This window comes from Pagrus pagrus (assembly GCF_965226575.1).
Source record: "Pagrus pagrus genome assembly, chromosome: 16".
In the NCBI taxonomy this organism is placed as follows: domain Eukaryota; kingdom Metazoa; phylum Chordata; class Actinopteri; order Spariformes; family Sparidae; genus Pagrus; species Pagrus pagrus.
Window position 1 is genome coordinate 18,723,344 of NC_140200.1, and position 16,187 is coordinate 18,739,530.

Genomic DNA, 16,187 nt, shown 5'->3' on the forward strand with positions numbered 1-16,187 from the left:
AACTATGTAAATCACTCTGAAAGTGACATTTTGCTAACCCCCCAAAAAGTAGAATTGGTAAATATGAAATGACTGTAAATGGCACAATTCTGATGTTACAGAGGCTATTTCTGGTTGTTTTCAGGAATATTTGTCACTGCAATATTTGTCACTGCAATTGTCACTAATTGTGCTTTTCTTTCTACAGGACAGTCACTGCCAAAACAATAGAGGATTGAGACAGCACCAACATCAACAGCATAACCAGTCAAGAAATCTCTGGACGTCCTTCCTGTATATAGTTGTTTATGCTAATTGTACTGTATATTGTCTAAATGGTAAAAGGTATACTATTTTTTTTTTGTGTTATTTATTTACATGCCGTCCAAGAAATAGAATAAACGACAGTTACCTAATTCAGTTGTTATAAGTGCATCATGTAAAGTGAAAGAACTGTAATGGGTCGGTTGTTTATGCTGAAAGTGTAAAGAAAAGGCATTTTTATCATTTTCTAGACTTTATTCAAACAAGGAGTAAATACAGAACAACAAATAAATAGGTATCAGGCAGAGTTCAGCACTTGATGTGATTGCTCCAAATGTAGTCATTGATTTCTGGCCTGTAAAGCAACAGATGAGCAACATGATTAGATATTTTTATGGAACAGAGCCTGACCGTCGTCAGCATACTGTGAACATATACACTTTCAATGGTCAATACTTTAGACATTCCTGGACAAAACTGTACAGATGTCCCAGTTTATATATATATTTCTTTGAAATACCAGCCCTTTATCTTTCTTTACATGTTTTTACTTACTGTGTTTATTGTTATGCACCAAAACACAAATTCAAATGGTGAAAAACTACTTGGTTTATCAGGAAAAAATGATGATGTAGCAGGCCCACCACTAATCTTGATGTTTTAGCTTTGCCATATCTAATGTTACCATAGCCAGCTGCTGCTAGCTAACCAGCAATGAGTTACAACATCAAAACACACTTTCAAAACAATGTCTGAATGCTAACAAAGCTAGCTATCAGTGCTAGCAATGGCTATGTTGGTTTTTTTTACGCTTAATATGATAATATTAGGTGTTTACTTACAGGTGAATGAGACATGAGGTAGCTACTTGTTGTTAGATGTTGTGATGAAAACGATGCACTGGTACTCTTCTTCCCACAGCTCGTGAGGACTCGGACTCCGACGGTATTTGGCAGTTGTCGGACGGTGCACGTTCATGGTTTGGGGGGAGCAGCTTTGGAGAGAGGCCTGAGTGCAGGGGGCGGAGTTTACTGGCTGGATACTTTCAAATCTGACCTGGGCTTGACGGTTTTTCCAACTTACCGACCCCAGCTTTAAGAGTGCCTCCATCTCAAACTTGAATTTCATCAATAGAAAATCCAACAGTGTCACATTGAGCTCCTAAAAGTGTGGTGCAGATACTAAAACAGAGCACATAAGCAGGTTTGGATGACGCTGACTTCCACCTCGCCAATGACCTCACTGAGTACTAATCAAACATGGAAATGTCCAAATCTGTTATTTGGCAGGTGAAGTTTGTCTGTGCTTCCTCTGCACTGATTGAATAATGTCTGCCTATCAGGGCCTTATGCCACCTCTTCTTCCTGCTTCACTTATTGCTATTTCTGTTTCATTTATTGTCTCTACTTCTTTCCAGCATTCTTATCATTCCCACCCGTACTTATCAAACTGATAAACGCTTGCAGCAAAAACCACAGAGAGTTTGTTTATTCAGGATAGATGAGCCAGCTCCTCTTAAATTCTCCATTGAGATGAAGTAAAGCTGGTGGCATCCTCCCCAGTCCTCTTTTTGAGGAGATGAAATCTGACTTTATCTGACCAGGTGCTCTGCTCACCAACTCGGTCCTCTCCTTATCTGATGGGACTAGTCAGTCAGCAGGGTCTAAAGGTGCTGCCTTTATATTCCCACTCATTCAAGGTTCAGTTTGTGCTTGAGAATGTGTGTCTGCAGTCTGCAGAGAACATGTAGTGTCAGCACCAGGACAGAATAAAAACCTCAAACAAAAATAATTTGTTTTAGGAGAAGGGTGTATGTATAGGTTTATGTTCTTTTTTTGTTTTTTTTTGTGTAGGATGGCATAAATATTAAGGGAAGCAGGTATACGAGTAATGGAGATTGTAATATATTCTGAATAAGCCATGTTTAATAAATGCAACTCAGCTATCACTGAGTAACACAAAAAGCATCAAAATAAATGATCCAAGGACCTCCTTTAAGTATGTAAGAATTATTCTGCATTAAAATGTCTAAAATGACTAGACTTTTGTTTATATATTTTGTTGAGTTGTGTACTGACACTAATCCAGATATTTCCAACAATGTTCAAGTTTTTGCTCAAGGTAAAGCTCAGTTTCATTTGGTAGCCTGTTTCTGTTACTTACAGGATATTGTGAGGAAGGAAGTCTGTGAATGAGACTAAACTAGCATGAATAAAACTAAAACATCACCTTGTCCGTGAACAGTAGATTGTCATCAGCAATGGTGGTGGTTTAATCCTTTGTTTACCACCAGCAAAGCAAATTTAACCACATGATCTTTTATATTCATTTGCATTACTTTGTTTATTTGCCCAAAACAGCCAGATTACTTAACTGTACATTTGCTGTGAGATAGTGTGCAAAGGCACACACTGAACTGTTTAGCTGCTCAGAAGCAGCCAGCTCCAGACTCTGAGCAGCTAAGCAGTGGCTATGGTTGCAATCTGCAACTTCACTGCTACCAAATGCCACTAAATCCTACACAGTGTACCTTTAAATTAGGTTAAAATTAAGATTCTGGTGAATTATATTATTAAGGCACTGATGTTACTACAAATCATCATCAGCTGCACTATATTAACTCTGGTTGTCAGACAGTATGAGTCGGGGCATATATAAAAATATATATAAATATACATTAAATTAACCCACTATGGCTGTCATTTAAAAGTAGGTAATGCGTCAGATAACAAGATGGGTGTTCCTCTGTGATGGACTCCAGTATGCCCAACACATGAAAAATCCTTTCAGTTTTAAGCTCCAAAGAATGTCAGATCCAATGAACCCAACAGCAGGCAATCATAGTACTTTACATGCTCAAACTTCCTCAGCTCACAGAGCAGACAGTCCACTATGACCGTTGCATGTGATTCAGTTTGATCACACAATACACCTGTTTTATCACGCATCAGAAGTCGGACGTTTTCTAAACCACTTTGTGTCCGTTTTCCAGAGGCTGTGTGTTTGAAGCTGACGGGCTGCGTGTGAGGGTAAGAAAGCAGAGCCAAGGTATGATTTTATCTGAGATGACTGTTGGCTGCATGGGACTCCAGTGCAGACCAGTTTTCACTGCTTATTATTGTCAAAGAGGAAGAGAGGAGGGAGTTAAGATGTAAGTGGGAAAGACAATGTGCAAAACAAAGTGCAGAGGTTGAGGTACTAAGTGAAAAGTGAGGCGAGTATTTCTTAATGTGGTTATATTTAGTGTTTTCAGTGTTTTTTCAAGTGTCTTTGCACATGCTTTTGTTTGTACTGTAGAAATGATTAGGTCCATATGTGTGATGTAATACGTGTCTAGGAGGTTCAGAAAAAGTTGACACACATGGCATATTTAGCCCTTTTCACACAGACTCCCGCAGCGAAGGCTCGCCGTTACGCGCACCAATGCTGCGGAACCAAAAAGGTGTGATGGTACACATCATGACGTTGACATCTGTGTGTTGTTTTTCAACGCATTTTTCCCAGTTTCCACCTGTTAATCTAAATATGTATCGGCTGACTGTTTATAATCATATGGATGCAGTTATAATATGTTGTGGTTGAGATCCTGACCCACCGTGCATTGTGGAAAGTGACAAAGTTAAGTTTTTTGCTCTAAATTACATAATATACATGATCGCCATCAGTAAACCGTGGACCCTGTCTGGCTCACGAGAAGGGATGCTGTTTTCTGCGGGAATGTTCACTAAAGTCTCGGTCGGAGGGCTGACAGTTGCGGTGATTTTTTTCAATACAAGTTGACAGAGACAGTAACTACAGCAACACAATAGTGGAAGGTGACAAAGACATGGTTGTTGCTCTAAATCAGTCACATAATCATCGCCATTCAACTGCAGGAGCCGCCTTGCTCTGCTGCCGGGGACAGATGCTGTTTTTTGTTCAGAAATGTGATAAAGAGTTGGTAGGATAGACAGAATGACAGAGGCTTTTCCACATATGGATGCGGTATTTTTTTCCTCATATGTTGCCAAAGACACTACCAGTTACCACATTACTGTTGTTTGGTCCTGTAACGTTGCTTTGTGGGTTGGAAGTGTGGAACATTTCTCTTTTATTTGATGAGTGAGGCATCTATTTAGCTGTAAGACCGACACACCATCAGACCGACACACCCCTGTTCTGCGCTGCCGGCTTTTCCATTCACCGTATCGCCTCTGCTAGAGCCGAAGCAAAACTGTCCCCCCTCTCTGCATCTGTAACTTTCATACAGACGGCAAGGCGGATCATCGGCACATGTTTCCTGCATTGAAAGGGCAGTGTGAATGGGGCTTTTGATTATTTTGACTACTCATCTAACTCAATAAATAGGTGATCCATATAGAACAAATCAGTAGTTTAAACTAGAGCTCTGAACAGCAATAACTACTACTACAGCAAGAACTAAACTTTGTAGCGACCCCTGTTTTTATTTAAAATAATTTTTCTCCTGCATTGACACTACATTAATCCAATTTGTTTCTGATTAGAGGGATGGATTATATGTTACTGTAGTAATTACAGGAAACTGAAATCTGAAACTTTTTCATCTTGCTGTAATTCTCAAATGTGAACGGTTGCCTTTTGCAGTTTATTACAGTAAATTACACAAGGAAGAACACTGCAGGGTTTTTCCTCAGGCACTCTGAAACCAGCTGTTGTTTGTTGCTGTTAAAAATGTACCTTTGCCTCAAACAAAGCTGTATCACAGTGGGAGAAATCCTTCAAACTTGTGGTAATTTTGTAGCCTGAAACCCATCAATTAGCACAAAAATATGAAGTGTGAAAAACTGATGGACTGTCTGTTGGTACAGTGTTAGAAATAATGTAAACTCTGCATCAAATAAAGAATGTTGTAGTCTGTTAAAAAAGGGACATTTGTGGCAAAGGACACAGGCAGAAGCAGAAGAGAATTTTATACATTTTACAAAACAAGGCGCTTGTGAAGCTGAATGAATGGGGTGAATTAAACTGATATTTCCTTATTCTTCCTCCTTTACAATGCTAATCCTCCCTCAGTCCCCCTGCTGCCTCACTCACAAAGTCAATATTTGTAAAATCAATAATAATATACTAATTTCTTTCAATTACCTATAAATTAGTGTCTAATTGTGACACAAATACTATGTGCCTATAGATATGTCTTCTTCCCTCTTCCTCGCCCGCTCCACACCCTCCATATTAAACCCCCACCGCGCCATTATGGCTACAGGTAATTGATGGCAGTGTAAAATTCATTAGCCGTGTTAGCTGATATTTAGGGGGATGTGGGCTGCAGGCAAAGAAATGCATTTCATTTCATAGCTCATTAACCTAATGGTGGCTGTATTCTGCTCCCTCTCTTGCTGGCCTGTGCCTTAGCTGATGATTTAATTTCCTCACTTTGTTTTAAAGGTAATCCAGCCGGTAGTATGAAACACCACATCTGCAGCTAGGTGAACATGACAAAAGAATGACTTTGGATCTGTCATTTTGTTGTAACAAGGTTGAGTTGTGTCACAAATGAGAATGTGTAGCTGATGTAATTGGTGCTTTTGCAACCTGTTTTAAGTGGAGTAATGTAAATTGTCTAATAAGGAAGAACACAAGACCAGTCTTAAGTTCTTATTTAAGAGAGTTGAAATAACTGTATGCTTTCACTTTCATTAGTTAACTTACCAGCAAAGTGACAAAACACAACAGTTAACTACCGTAATTTCCGGACTATAAAGCTCACCTGAATATAAACCGCACCAGCTAAATTTAGGGGAAAAAACAAATGTGTACATATACAAGCCGCACTGGACTATAAGCCGCAGGTGTGTTAATGTTGTAATGTGTGTTAATTACCATATGTAAGGGTTCATGCACAGAGGGGATTGTCGGGAAAGAGATGGCTGTTAGGGGAAGCTTCCATTTTATTAACATTTCAACAAACAAGTTGCATTTTTGCATAACTTATTCAAGTGTTACCATTTAGTGCAATAGTAGGCTACAGAACATGTAATGTGCTGTGTAAACTGTACTGTATCACATAGCGTTTCAGACACACAAACTTTCACATGTTTAACAGCATTGGAAACGTGTAACGTTACACTGTGCAGAAATAATAAACGGTGCGCTCCCAGCGCACGTCCCGGCAGTGATCTACAGTATAGCCTAGTACCATAACAAAAAACAAAGCTTACAGTGCTTGACAAGGCAATATCAGTGGCTAAATTAAATGTGTTTTTTAAAAGTGCTAAATTAAAAGTGCCTGTAACACGGCAGTAGGCCTAAAGGTGCAGTAACACGGCTGCTTAAAATATAACCAGCCTACCAGAAAAGTCATTCATCCTCATCATCTTCTTCTTCTTCCTGTGTACTAAAACCACCAAAGTCCTCTTCCTCAGTGTCGGAAACGAACAGCCTCAGGGTGGCTTCGTCAGCCACTCTCCCAGTCTCTCCTTCGTTGTCGCTCTCAAAACCAAAGAACTCCTCTTCGTCAGTGTCGGAATCCAACATCTTCTGAACGGCCATGTCAGCCGTGGCAGCGGCCTCCTCATCACGCAGCAGGTCCAGCCTTTCGAAACCCGTTGGTGATCGTGGGTGTTTTGACACTTCTCCACGCTGTCAGGATCCACTGGCAGACTTGAGCAAAAGTTGCTTTTCGCATGCGACCAGTTTTGGTGAATGATTTCTCGCCGCTAGTCATCCACGCCTCCCACTGAATGCGTAGTGCCACTTTGAACGCACGATTCACACTGATGTCGAGTGGCTGCAGATGCTTCGTTGTGCCCCCAGGAATCACAGCTGGAATTGAGTTTGTGTTCTTGATGGCTGCTTTCACAGAATCTGTTATATGGGCCCTCATGCTGTCCGAAACGAGCAATGCTTTTTCGGCGAAAGAAACCTCCAGGTCGCTTCCCGCAGCACTCATTCAGCCACTCCTTCATTAGGCTTTCCATCATCCACCCTTTCTTGTTGACTTTAACGGAGATGCCGTTTGGGATCTTTTCTTTTGGCATAGTCATCCGCTTAAAAAATCACCATTGGCGGAAGCTTTAATCCAGATGCTGTGCAGCCCAGAACACAAGTGAAATTCGTTCTCTCATGGCCAGTGGTTCTCAACGTGATGGACGATTCACCTTTCTTGTTAACAGTCCTAGTTAGAGGCAGGTCAAATGTCAAAGGCACTTCATCCATATTTATGATCTCGTCCGGTCCGATGGAATATTCGTTTATCTTGCTTTGTGTGAATTCTCGGAAGTTTGTTATTTTTTCCTCGTAGTCGGGAGGGAGTTGCTGACACACAGTCGTCCGCGCCCTGATGGACAGTCCTTTTCTTTTCATAAATCTGAAACACCAGGATGGTCCACCTCTAAAACACCTTGGCCGTGTGCTCTCTGTGTGTTCAGCCAATCTTCAAGAAAGTCTTCAAGTTCGGGCCATCTGCTTTTACTACCTCTGAAAGCTTTTTTTGTCTTTTTGCATTGAGCCAGTTCTTCACGCTGGCGTCTCCAACGTCTCACCATTGAGTCATTGACGCCAAGGGTACCAGCAGCAGCTCTGTTTCCTTCTTTGACAGCCAGATCGACTGCCTTTAACTTAAAAGCTGCATCATATGCAGTTCTTCGTTTGTTTTCCATAATGAGGGTTTGTGCATGAAAACTTCCTTTGCGCGAACTGTCTTGCTCTCGTAATGTCTGTCTTGCTCTCGTTCTGTCTCGTACTGCATTTGGCGCGCGAACTGCCTGTCTCATTCTTTTCCGGCCTCCAGCATTTCCCCCTAGTGGCCGTTAGCTGTAAAAATCCATAGATTAGCCGCACCGTTGTATAGGCCGCAGGGTTCAAAGCATGGGAAAAAAGTAGCGGCTTATAGTCCGGAAATTACGGTACAAGCCATTATAAGAGATTTCACAGATTAACTGACAAGTCAGCTATCAAAACCGCTACTGCAGTCAAACGGCTTAGAAAACATTACTTTTGCGACTCTTTAAATAACATTTGGTTATATTTAAAATAGAAATAAACAGTCAAGCTGTTTCAAATCTATTTTTTAAATTTTTTTAAAGAGCAATTATTTAATTGTGAAAAAGAACCGAATTATGATTTTTGTCCGGATATGCATGAGCTGACATTTTTTTCAGTGTACAGTGGTACTAGAAAGCTTCCTCAAAGGCTGGCAGATCTGGATTAATCAGTGACTGCTAATTTGCAGTAGTTGTGAATGCCCTAGCCATTATCGGTTACTTTCATCATTAGATATATTGTCCAGGCATGGATGCTTCATAGGCCAGATACTATCTCTACCTCTGAGTTATCATTGTCCAATAAATCATCACTTATATGAACTGTTTGGAAGTTTAGAGATAGTGAGTCAAATGCTAAAAGTACAGTGGATTAAGACATGTAGACCTCCAATATAAAAGTGTAACATGTGCAATCAACCAGTCTGGTGGATGTGAATTCTGTTTTGCATTATAATTCTTGAATGATCGATAAATTTGCTTTCTTGTAGGCTACTCTTTCCAAATAAAGCCTGAAATGTACTTTTGCAAAAATACATGTGATTGTATCTATTCAGCAGAGGCAGTTATGGGCTCCTGCATCTATTTGCTGTATTAGATAGATAGATAGATAGATAGATAGATAGATAGATAGATAGATAGATACTTTATTTATCCCAAGGGAAATTCAAGTGTCCAGTAGCATACAAAATACAAAACATACATTACACATATATAATATATAAAATTAAAATTAACAGTAGTTAATTAGTAGTACAAGCATCCATCCGAATCATAACAATGCATTACACATGCTAAGCATTAATACACAGTGGTTGGTTGATCCAACTTTTTGCAAGAAGAGAGGTTTAAAATGTCAATGTTCTCTTAATATTTTCAGACAAACAAAGTTATGTTTGCTGTCAGGAGGGTTTGGACATCTGATGTCTATAAATTAAATATTGTATTTGGTGGAAATTCTTAAAAAGGTTTGTTACATATTTGGAAATGGCATGTAATATATATATGAGCATTCTTGGGAATCTAACAATTGGATTTTCTCTTGGTGTCATTAGTCTTTGTTTCAATAAATAGAAAAGGGCTCTATTTTCAGTCTCTCCCTTCAGAGCAAAACCATTTACGCAAAGCTTGCATAATGTGATTCATATAAAGATCCTTTTTTGCTGAAAGGTTATAAAATCCACCCAAATGCATTCATAGTGAAGACAAAGTGACAGTTATTTATTTTATGTTTTCTATGTATGCATGTTTGCAGTGTAGTTAAAGGGAAATATGGTATTTTTAAACATGGGCACTATTTTTACATATTTTGGGGTCTAAATGATTGCATTTAGTTTGGATCCAAACTAACCCACCAAAGACACACAATAACACAAACATACTAGCTGACTGAGGCAGCAGTAGACCAGTACCTAATGTGTTGTGCGGGGTAAAATTACTGTTTTTGTCAATGGAGTCTGGTGGCTTTGAACAGAGCGATTTACCTGCTGTTTCTAGTTAAACAAAAAAGATCTTAGACTTTATTAAACAGGTCTATCTCTGTTGGGATCCTTTCTATGACTTTTAGAATAACAATTTGAGCCTGTTGGTGGCAAAAACAAGAACTTTTAGTGAACATATTCAAAAACTTTTTGTATCTACTAGTCATTTACACAAAATAATATACATCAAAATATGTAAAAAAACACAAGACAGGCCCAGGTTTAAAAATACTGGCATTACCCTTTAATATGCTGGACTGTGGGGAGAAATGCTGGGATTGTCCTTTAACAGGTGGAGTAGGTAACAAGGTGAAAATGCATATTTATTTGGATAATCCTACACCTCAGTACCTCAACAGTTTTCTACAGGTTCAGGGTAATCCTGGCAAACTGTCATCCACATTCACATTCAAACTCTACCCTGTCTGCCTCTCCTCAGCACTGTCCAGAAGGTATACTCAACATTTCTGCAGTCATCATGAAACGGTGATTGAGAGAGACGTTACTTATCACCGAGAGGAGTGCAGCAGTCGCAGGTATTAAGGGAACATTAGCTGCCCGCCAACCTGAGGTGTGTGTCTGCATGTGAGAAAAGCTGACTGCAAGTCTAGCAAAGGTGAGCTCCCTAGATCACATTCAAATGTTAAGTGATACACACACACACACATAAACACACACATTAATACATCTATACACACACACATACACGCACAAACATTTTTATATATACATATATATATATATACACACACACACACACACACACACACACACACACAAACACAAACACACACATTAATATATCTATACACACACTTACACAGGTGAGGTTTCATACAAACATGCTAATAAGCAGCACTACTGGGCCAGATCCTATTTGTCAAACCCTTGGGTGCCCGCTGCCAGACGGGGAGTAACCTGCTGAGCTCACACTTCCGAAGTGCGAACATACACACACTCACAGACACACGCTCACAAATATGTAGACACACAAACCTCCTCGCCATCTGCTTTTCAGTGGGGTGTGACAGTTTTAAAATACCCCACATTTACAGTTGCATAGCTTTACTTACATTTATTCAAGTTTGCTACAACTGTCATCAGTAATGAAAAATAAATGTTGCAATTTACCACGGTAATGCTCTTCTTGTACTACATTTACATACATTACATCTTTCCATTCAACTTGATTTCCATTTTACTCATTCACTGGTCAACATCAGCAGAATGCATTTCAGGTCCAACTAGAGCCACTGATTATGTCTGAGATCAATGTATGAATTCTGCTAAGAATGTTTTTTAGATTTAGATCATAGCCATGTTCATTACTGTGGTTCAGTATAATGCTTTACATGATTCTGTTTTTTTTTTTTAGCTACATTATTTTTGCAGTCATTAATTTAGGCAACAGAGTTTTGACAACACAGTCAATTTGGAACATCAGTATCGGACAGTATTCACCTTGTTGCCTATACAGTGGCTGATGTCCATCTGTTGTTTCACATCAGTTTTGCTCTTGCACATTCATGAGCTACCGGCTCGTGACATCACTTCCATCAGTTATAAGGCTCTGTAAGGACTGAAAAATTTCTATATCACAGCCAAGGAGATTACGTTTTCACCCGTATCCGTTTGTTGGTTGGTTGGTTGGCTTGTCAGCAGGATTACACAAAAACTACTGAACAGATTTCCATGACACTTAGATGGAGGATTTAGGCAGATTAAGGTGGCGGGTGTCTACGTGTGAGTACAATATTAATGCATATTAATGACCCTAGATCTTCTGATCTTAAATTATGGTTAAGCAGTTATGGGTGGTTTAAAATTTTGCTAGATGCAGGGCTATTGAGTTTGATATTGGCTTGATTGATGTAAAGGGGACTGTAGGCCATTGGCAGAGGTATGCGCTCTACTTAGTACCATTCTAGTTTAGAACAACAAAAAACATCAGAATTGTCATTAGCTCTCGGTCAAATTGTTTTTTTTAATTTAAAAAAATGATGATCTGTATAAGACAAGGAATTTCACAACTGGGGAATTCCTAATCATTTCTATCGTTGCGCTTCCTTTATTATTATGTTAAAATAGTATCAATGATTGATATGTATTATGGGCATAATGCAAGAGTTGATTTGTTAGACCTACATGTTGACAAAGCAAAAACAAATATGCAGACAGTCTGGCACACAGCATGCACCATACAACACAGAAGCAGACAAACAGTAATGTGTCGTCCCACACAGATATTCATAGCACAGAGGAACAGCACTGAACTAATTGGAAAGCATATTGATTCTTCTGAAGACTGACGGTATCTGAGGCAGCTCTTTCCTTGTTTTATTTCTTTGTACAGCTCTAAATGAGTTAAATGTAACCTAACACACCCACATGCATACACACGCAGAGCAATATGAAGGTTTGATTTCATTACTTTGTCTATTAGATCTGTTACCGATTCAAAACACATTGTAATACAACATCAAAGATTTACCCCATTTAAAGATTTACCAGCCAATCATTCAGCATGTTTCAACCCAGCTTGTGTGAGATCTAATACAATGTCAGTGCAGTCCAATGCTTCAGCTGCAGTTTCCTAAAGAAATCTATAGGAAAAATCAATATATTTATCTGTAAGAAAGATGAGTCTCATCGATTGATACTAAGAAAATCAGCTTCCTGCAGGCCTTTGTTTATGAATAATGCCTTGCTGCTGTGTCTAAATGCAGCAGCCTCAGTAATGGATTCTGCCCATGCAGAGCTGTTGGCAAGTGAAGCATGGAGGAACATTTGTGATACCTTTTTGTAGCCGGTGTTACCGCTGGCTGCAGCTGCAGAGGGAAAGTGGGGCCTCTCTCTCCCACGGCGAGTCCATACTGGCTCTCAGAGTGGGTCGTCAGATTAGTGCACCTGCCTGAATATTTCATTGTGGCTCTGCAGGTTTTACCTCAGGGCCTTTTGCCACAACTTGATCATCTTTTCCAACATTAATGAAATACCCGGTTTGGGTCAGTATTTGGTATTTCTGAGTGTTTCTGACTCTTTGCCAATATTACAAAACAGTTATTTCACTGATAAAAGAAGCCTTCATTATTTCAGCTATGATTGCCTCGCAGCTTCAGTCTGATTCAAGCTGTTTGAATATCTTAGATCTTGCTTTATGGTGTACCAATTACAACTGGTTAATGGATACGGCCCCTTTGCAGAATGAGCATGCTCTCTTAGTATCTAAAATTAATGGGACACTGCAGTTCCCTCAGTCTGGCTTCTTAACATTACATCTGCTCACTGCAACAAAGTGCCAGCCATTTAGGAAAAATAATTAGAGGACAAAGAAAGAAACAGAGTCACCCATGTACACTTAGCTGAAGACAGTTCTTGACTGACTGACTGATATATTAATTAACTCTTTGGGTGTACATAGAGTGTATTTCATATTATATATTCTCACCGGATCTGTGTTCTGTAAAAACACAAATCTGCAAAGTGACTACATTTCATAGACTACGAATAATAATACCAAAAAAAAGTTTTGGTACGATGTATTTTTGTATATTCCAGTCAGTAAAAGACTTAAATTCGCCAAAGTAGTTAGAGAATTATTTCTCAACACCTGAATATTTTTTGTTCCAGTTCTTATGACCAAAACCACTGGATTTTTTACACGATGGACCACAGCGTTACAACATGTATAAATGTGAAACCACTGGATATTTCTTTTGATATTTTTGATATTTCTTTGACCATGGCATTTTAACATTTGTAACATGGAACCATTGGAGATTTTTAACACGGGACAACAGTGTTTCAACGTTTGTTAACCTGAAACCACTCGTTATTGTTGATGATTTTTCAGCCATGTTGTCATGAGAAAATGGAACTGGGTAAGCCAGAACACAATCTTTTCTTAGCCCTAACCAAAGGGTGCTTAAACCTAACCCTACCACAAATTCCACGAAATTCTGCAATTTCGATATGGCACTTGGCTGTATTACAATTAATGATTAACTTGAGTTACTAAATACATATTTGGAGATACATATTTTCACTAGATCTGTTTTTGCTTCATGATTTATGAACTGCTACACCGTTGTAGTGGATGTGTGAATGTATGAATGTAACAGACAAATGCAGAGACAAGAATGCCAAAACCAAAATAAACTCCAGTCATAAGCAGCAGCTCATGTATACTTCAGATTAATGGCTGTTGTGTGTCACACAGTGTTTACACCTGCTTCAGGCGTCTACCTTGAGATGTCACTGTGAGTGTGTTTCTAAAACTAGTGCAGTTAGAACGATAGTGTCCTATTTTTAGAGAAGTAATTTAGGATTTTCTAAACTTAAGAGATTTTGGCAAGATCTGACATCTTACCCTTGGAAAAGATAAGATTTCAATCCCAACTGCACTTAAACCCTGTCCTGTAATGACAGAATCCTAAATGACATTCTTTAACGAGATAAGATGTTTGGATAAGCTGGTTGAATGACTCTGTGGTTCAAGGCATTTGGTACAACATAGTGTCATTTTGTATTTGGTCACTGTCACTTCCTCCTCCAGTGATCACCAGTGTAGTCTAGAGAAGAATGACGACCTGTTTGGTCCACAATGTTTATCACATGGTGTATTATAGAAGCTTGGATTGGATAATACAACAGATTGATGTGAGATTCTGCTACATGCTTTACCAAATAAATGTGTTGTTGTCTGAACTGATTCAGTTTATGAGGCTGATACTGTTATCAATATTTGAGAGTTTAAAGCCCCCCTCCAGTCACTTTCTCTTCCTGTCTTACGGTCAACATTCTTTCTCAAAAGGAGAATAGAGGCATGTAATATGTAGTTATCACCATTGCAACCAGACGGCCGTTCTAGCAAGGTCAACAATACTAGCACGGATTAGCGATACTATCGATATTAGCATGTACAAGCAGCATGAATATTAGTAGGGATAATGATAGGTGTCACTCAAACAGAAGTTCTTATGTATTGAGTAGCTGCAGAGTTTATTTATGGTCAAACTGTAACCTGTCCTGTACATTTACTGCCACCAGACAACTTCTCTGCTAAACTTTACCCTCTGCTCTGGTCACCAACACCGGTCTGCTCTGAACACAGTCACCATAGTCATATCTCCTCCACAACCGTGTTTCTTAGACGAGCCATGCTGCTTTTATAACCCCTATTGGAAGATGAAGTATCCCACATTCCACTATAATCATATGTCACTATTCCATGTTAGCAGCAGCTTAAATTTAGTGACTCTCAGCACAGAATTAAGTTATTTGTTGAAAAATATGAACAGTGAGGCTCATGAAATATCATAAAAAATACCAAAATTACACTGGAGGGGGGCTTTAAGTAGTAAGTTGAGTGATGACTTTTGCAGAACACACACTAGTTTGTGACCACATGTGCTTCTGTTTTTTGGACTACAGAGAGAAAACCGTGCAAACATGAGGATAGACAGAACCAGGGACAAGAATTAAACTCAGACTTATTTCCAATGATTGTTTTTTATTGTCCCCTGTTATTAAGATCAATGTGAACACACTCACCTTTTTCCTAGTTTTGGCAGACTGAGGTAAACACACTGTCCCACAGCCCAGCACAGGTTCAGCATTTGGACGTTTAACCTGGTCTGATCCCAGAGTTCCCAGTGGCCATCTGGAGGTCCAGCTGGTTTTACTCAATGGAGGAGTCCGGACCACTCGACCAGAAATGTGTTGCCTCACACACAATCCACTATACTGCCAAATAGTCTTTTGGCTTTTTACCCACACTGGAAATAACAATCATAGCAATGACATTAAAGGAATCATCATCAAAGTAATGACACATTCTGGTGCTCATAAAACTTAGAATTCAGGACAGAACTTAACTAAAACAAGACTTAACAAGAGGCCACAAAAAGGATAAAAAAGGATATGAATAGATCAAATTTCTGAAACGACAATTAAAACACCAACAGCTGCAACAAAAAGTTAATGAATCAATTAGGTGAACAGAAAATGTATTTGCAACTATTTTGAAAGCAGATTGATCATTTTGAGTCATTATCTCAGAAAAAATTTATGTTTTCTGCTTCTCCAATGTTTTTACTGGTTTGCTGGTTATTTTTAACTATTTATTGCTGGTTCCCCCTAGTGTTTTACTATTTTAAATTGAAAATCTTTTGGTTTTGGACTTAAAAGAAGACAAGACGAAAGAAGATATTTGAAGATGTCACCATTAGCTCTGGGAAATGGCGATGGAAAATTTTTCACAGTTCTCTTATACATTTATATTTTAGAGACCAAATGATGAATTTTGGCTCTGCGGAGCTTCTGTGTTGTGCCGGAAGCTGGTCTTATATGTTAGCAGACTCCACTCCTAAACTAACTTGAGCTACTTTGGCTCTCTGTAAGCAAAGCAAAGAGAGGCACTGACAGGAGGCACTTGAGTACTTGCATAACATCACATCCT

General features: G+C 39.1%; 1 protein-coding gene and 1 long non-coding RNA gene across 3 annotated transcripts in view; both read left to right on the top strand.

Annotated features, from left to right (window-relative positions):
• Window positions 1-16,187, top strand: part of LOC311271816 (exostosin-1) — a 288,114-nt gene that overhangs the window by 75,447 nt on the left and 196,480 nt on the right. The window lies entirely within an intron of this gene.
• Window positions 1-16,187, top strand: part of LOC311271832 — a 50,204-nt gene that overhangs the window by 19,946 nt on the left and 14,071 nt on the right. The window contains exons 2-3 of one of the 2 annotated variants that reach the window (XR_014624484.1): window positions 3,236-3,291; window positions 10,167-10,343. This is a non-coding gene — a long non-coding RNA (uncharacterized lncRNA). The remainder of the gene's footprint in view (window positions 1-3,235; window positions 3,292-10,166; window positions 10,344-16,187) is intronic. The other variant, XR_014624485.1, reaches the window with a different exon arrangement.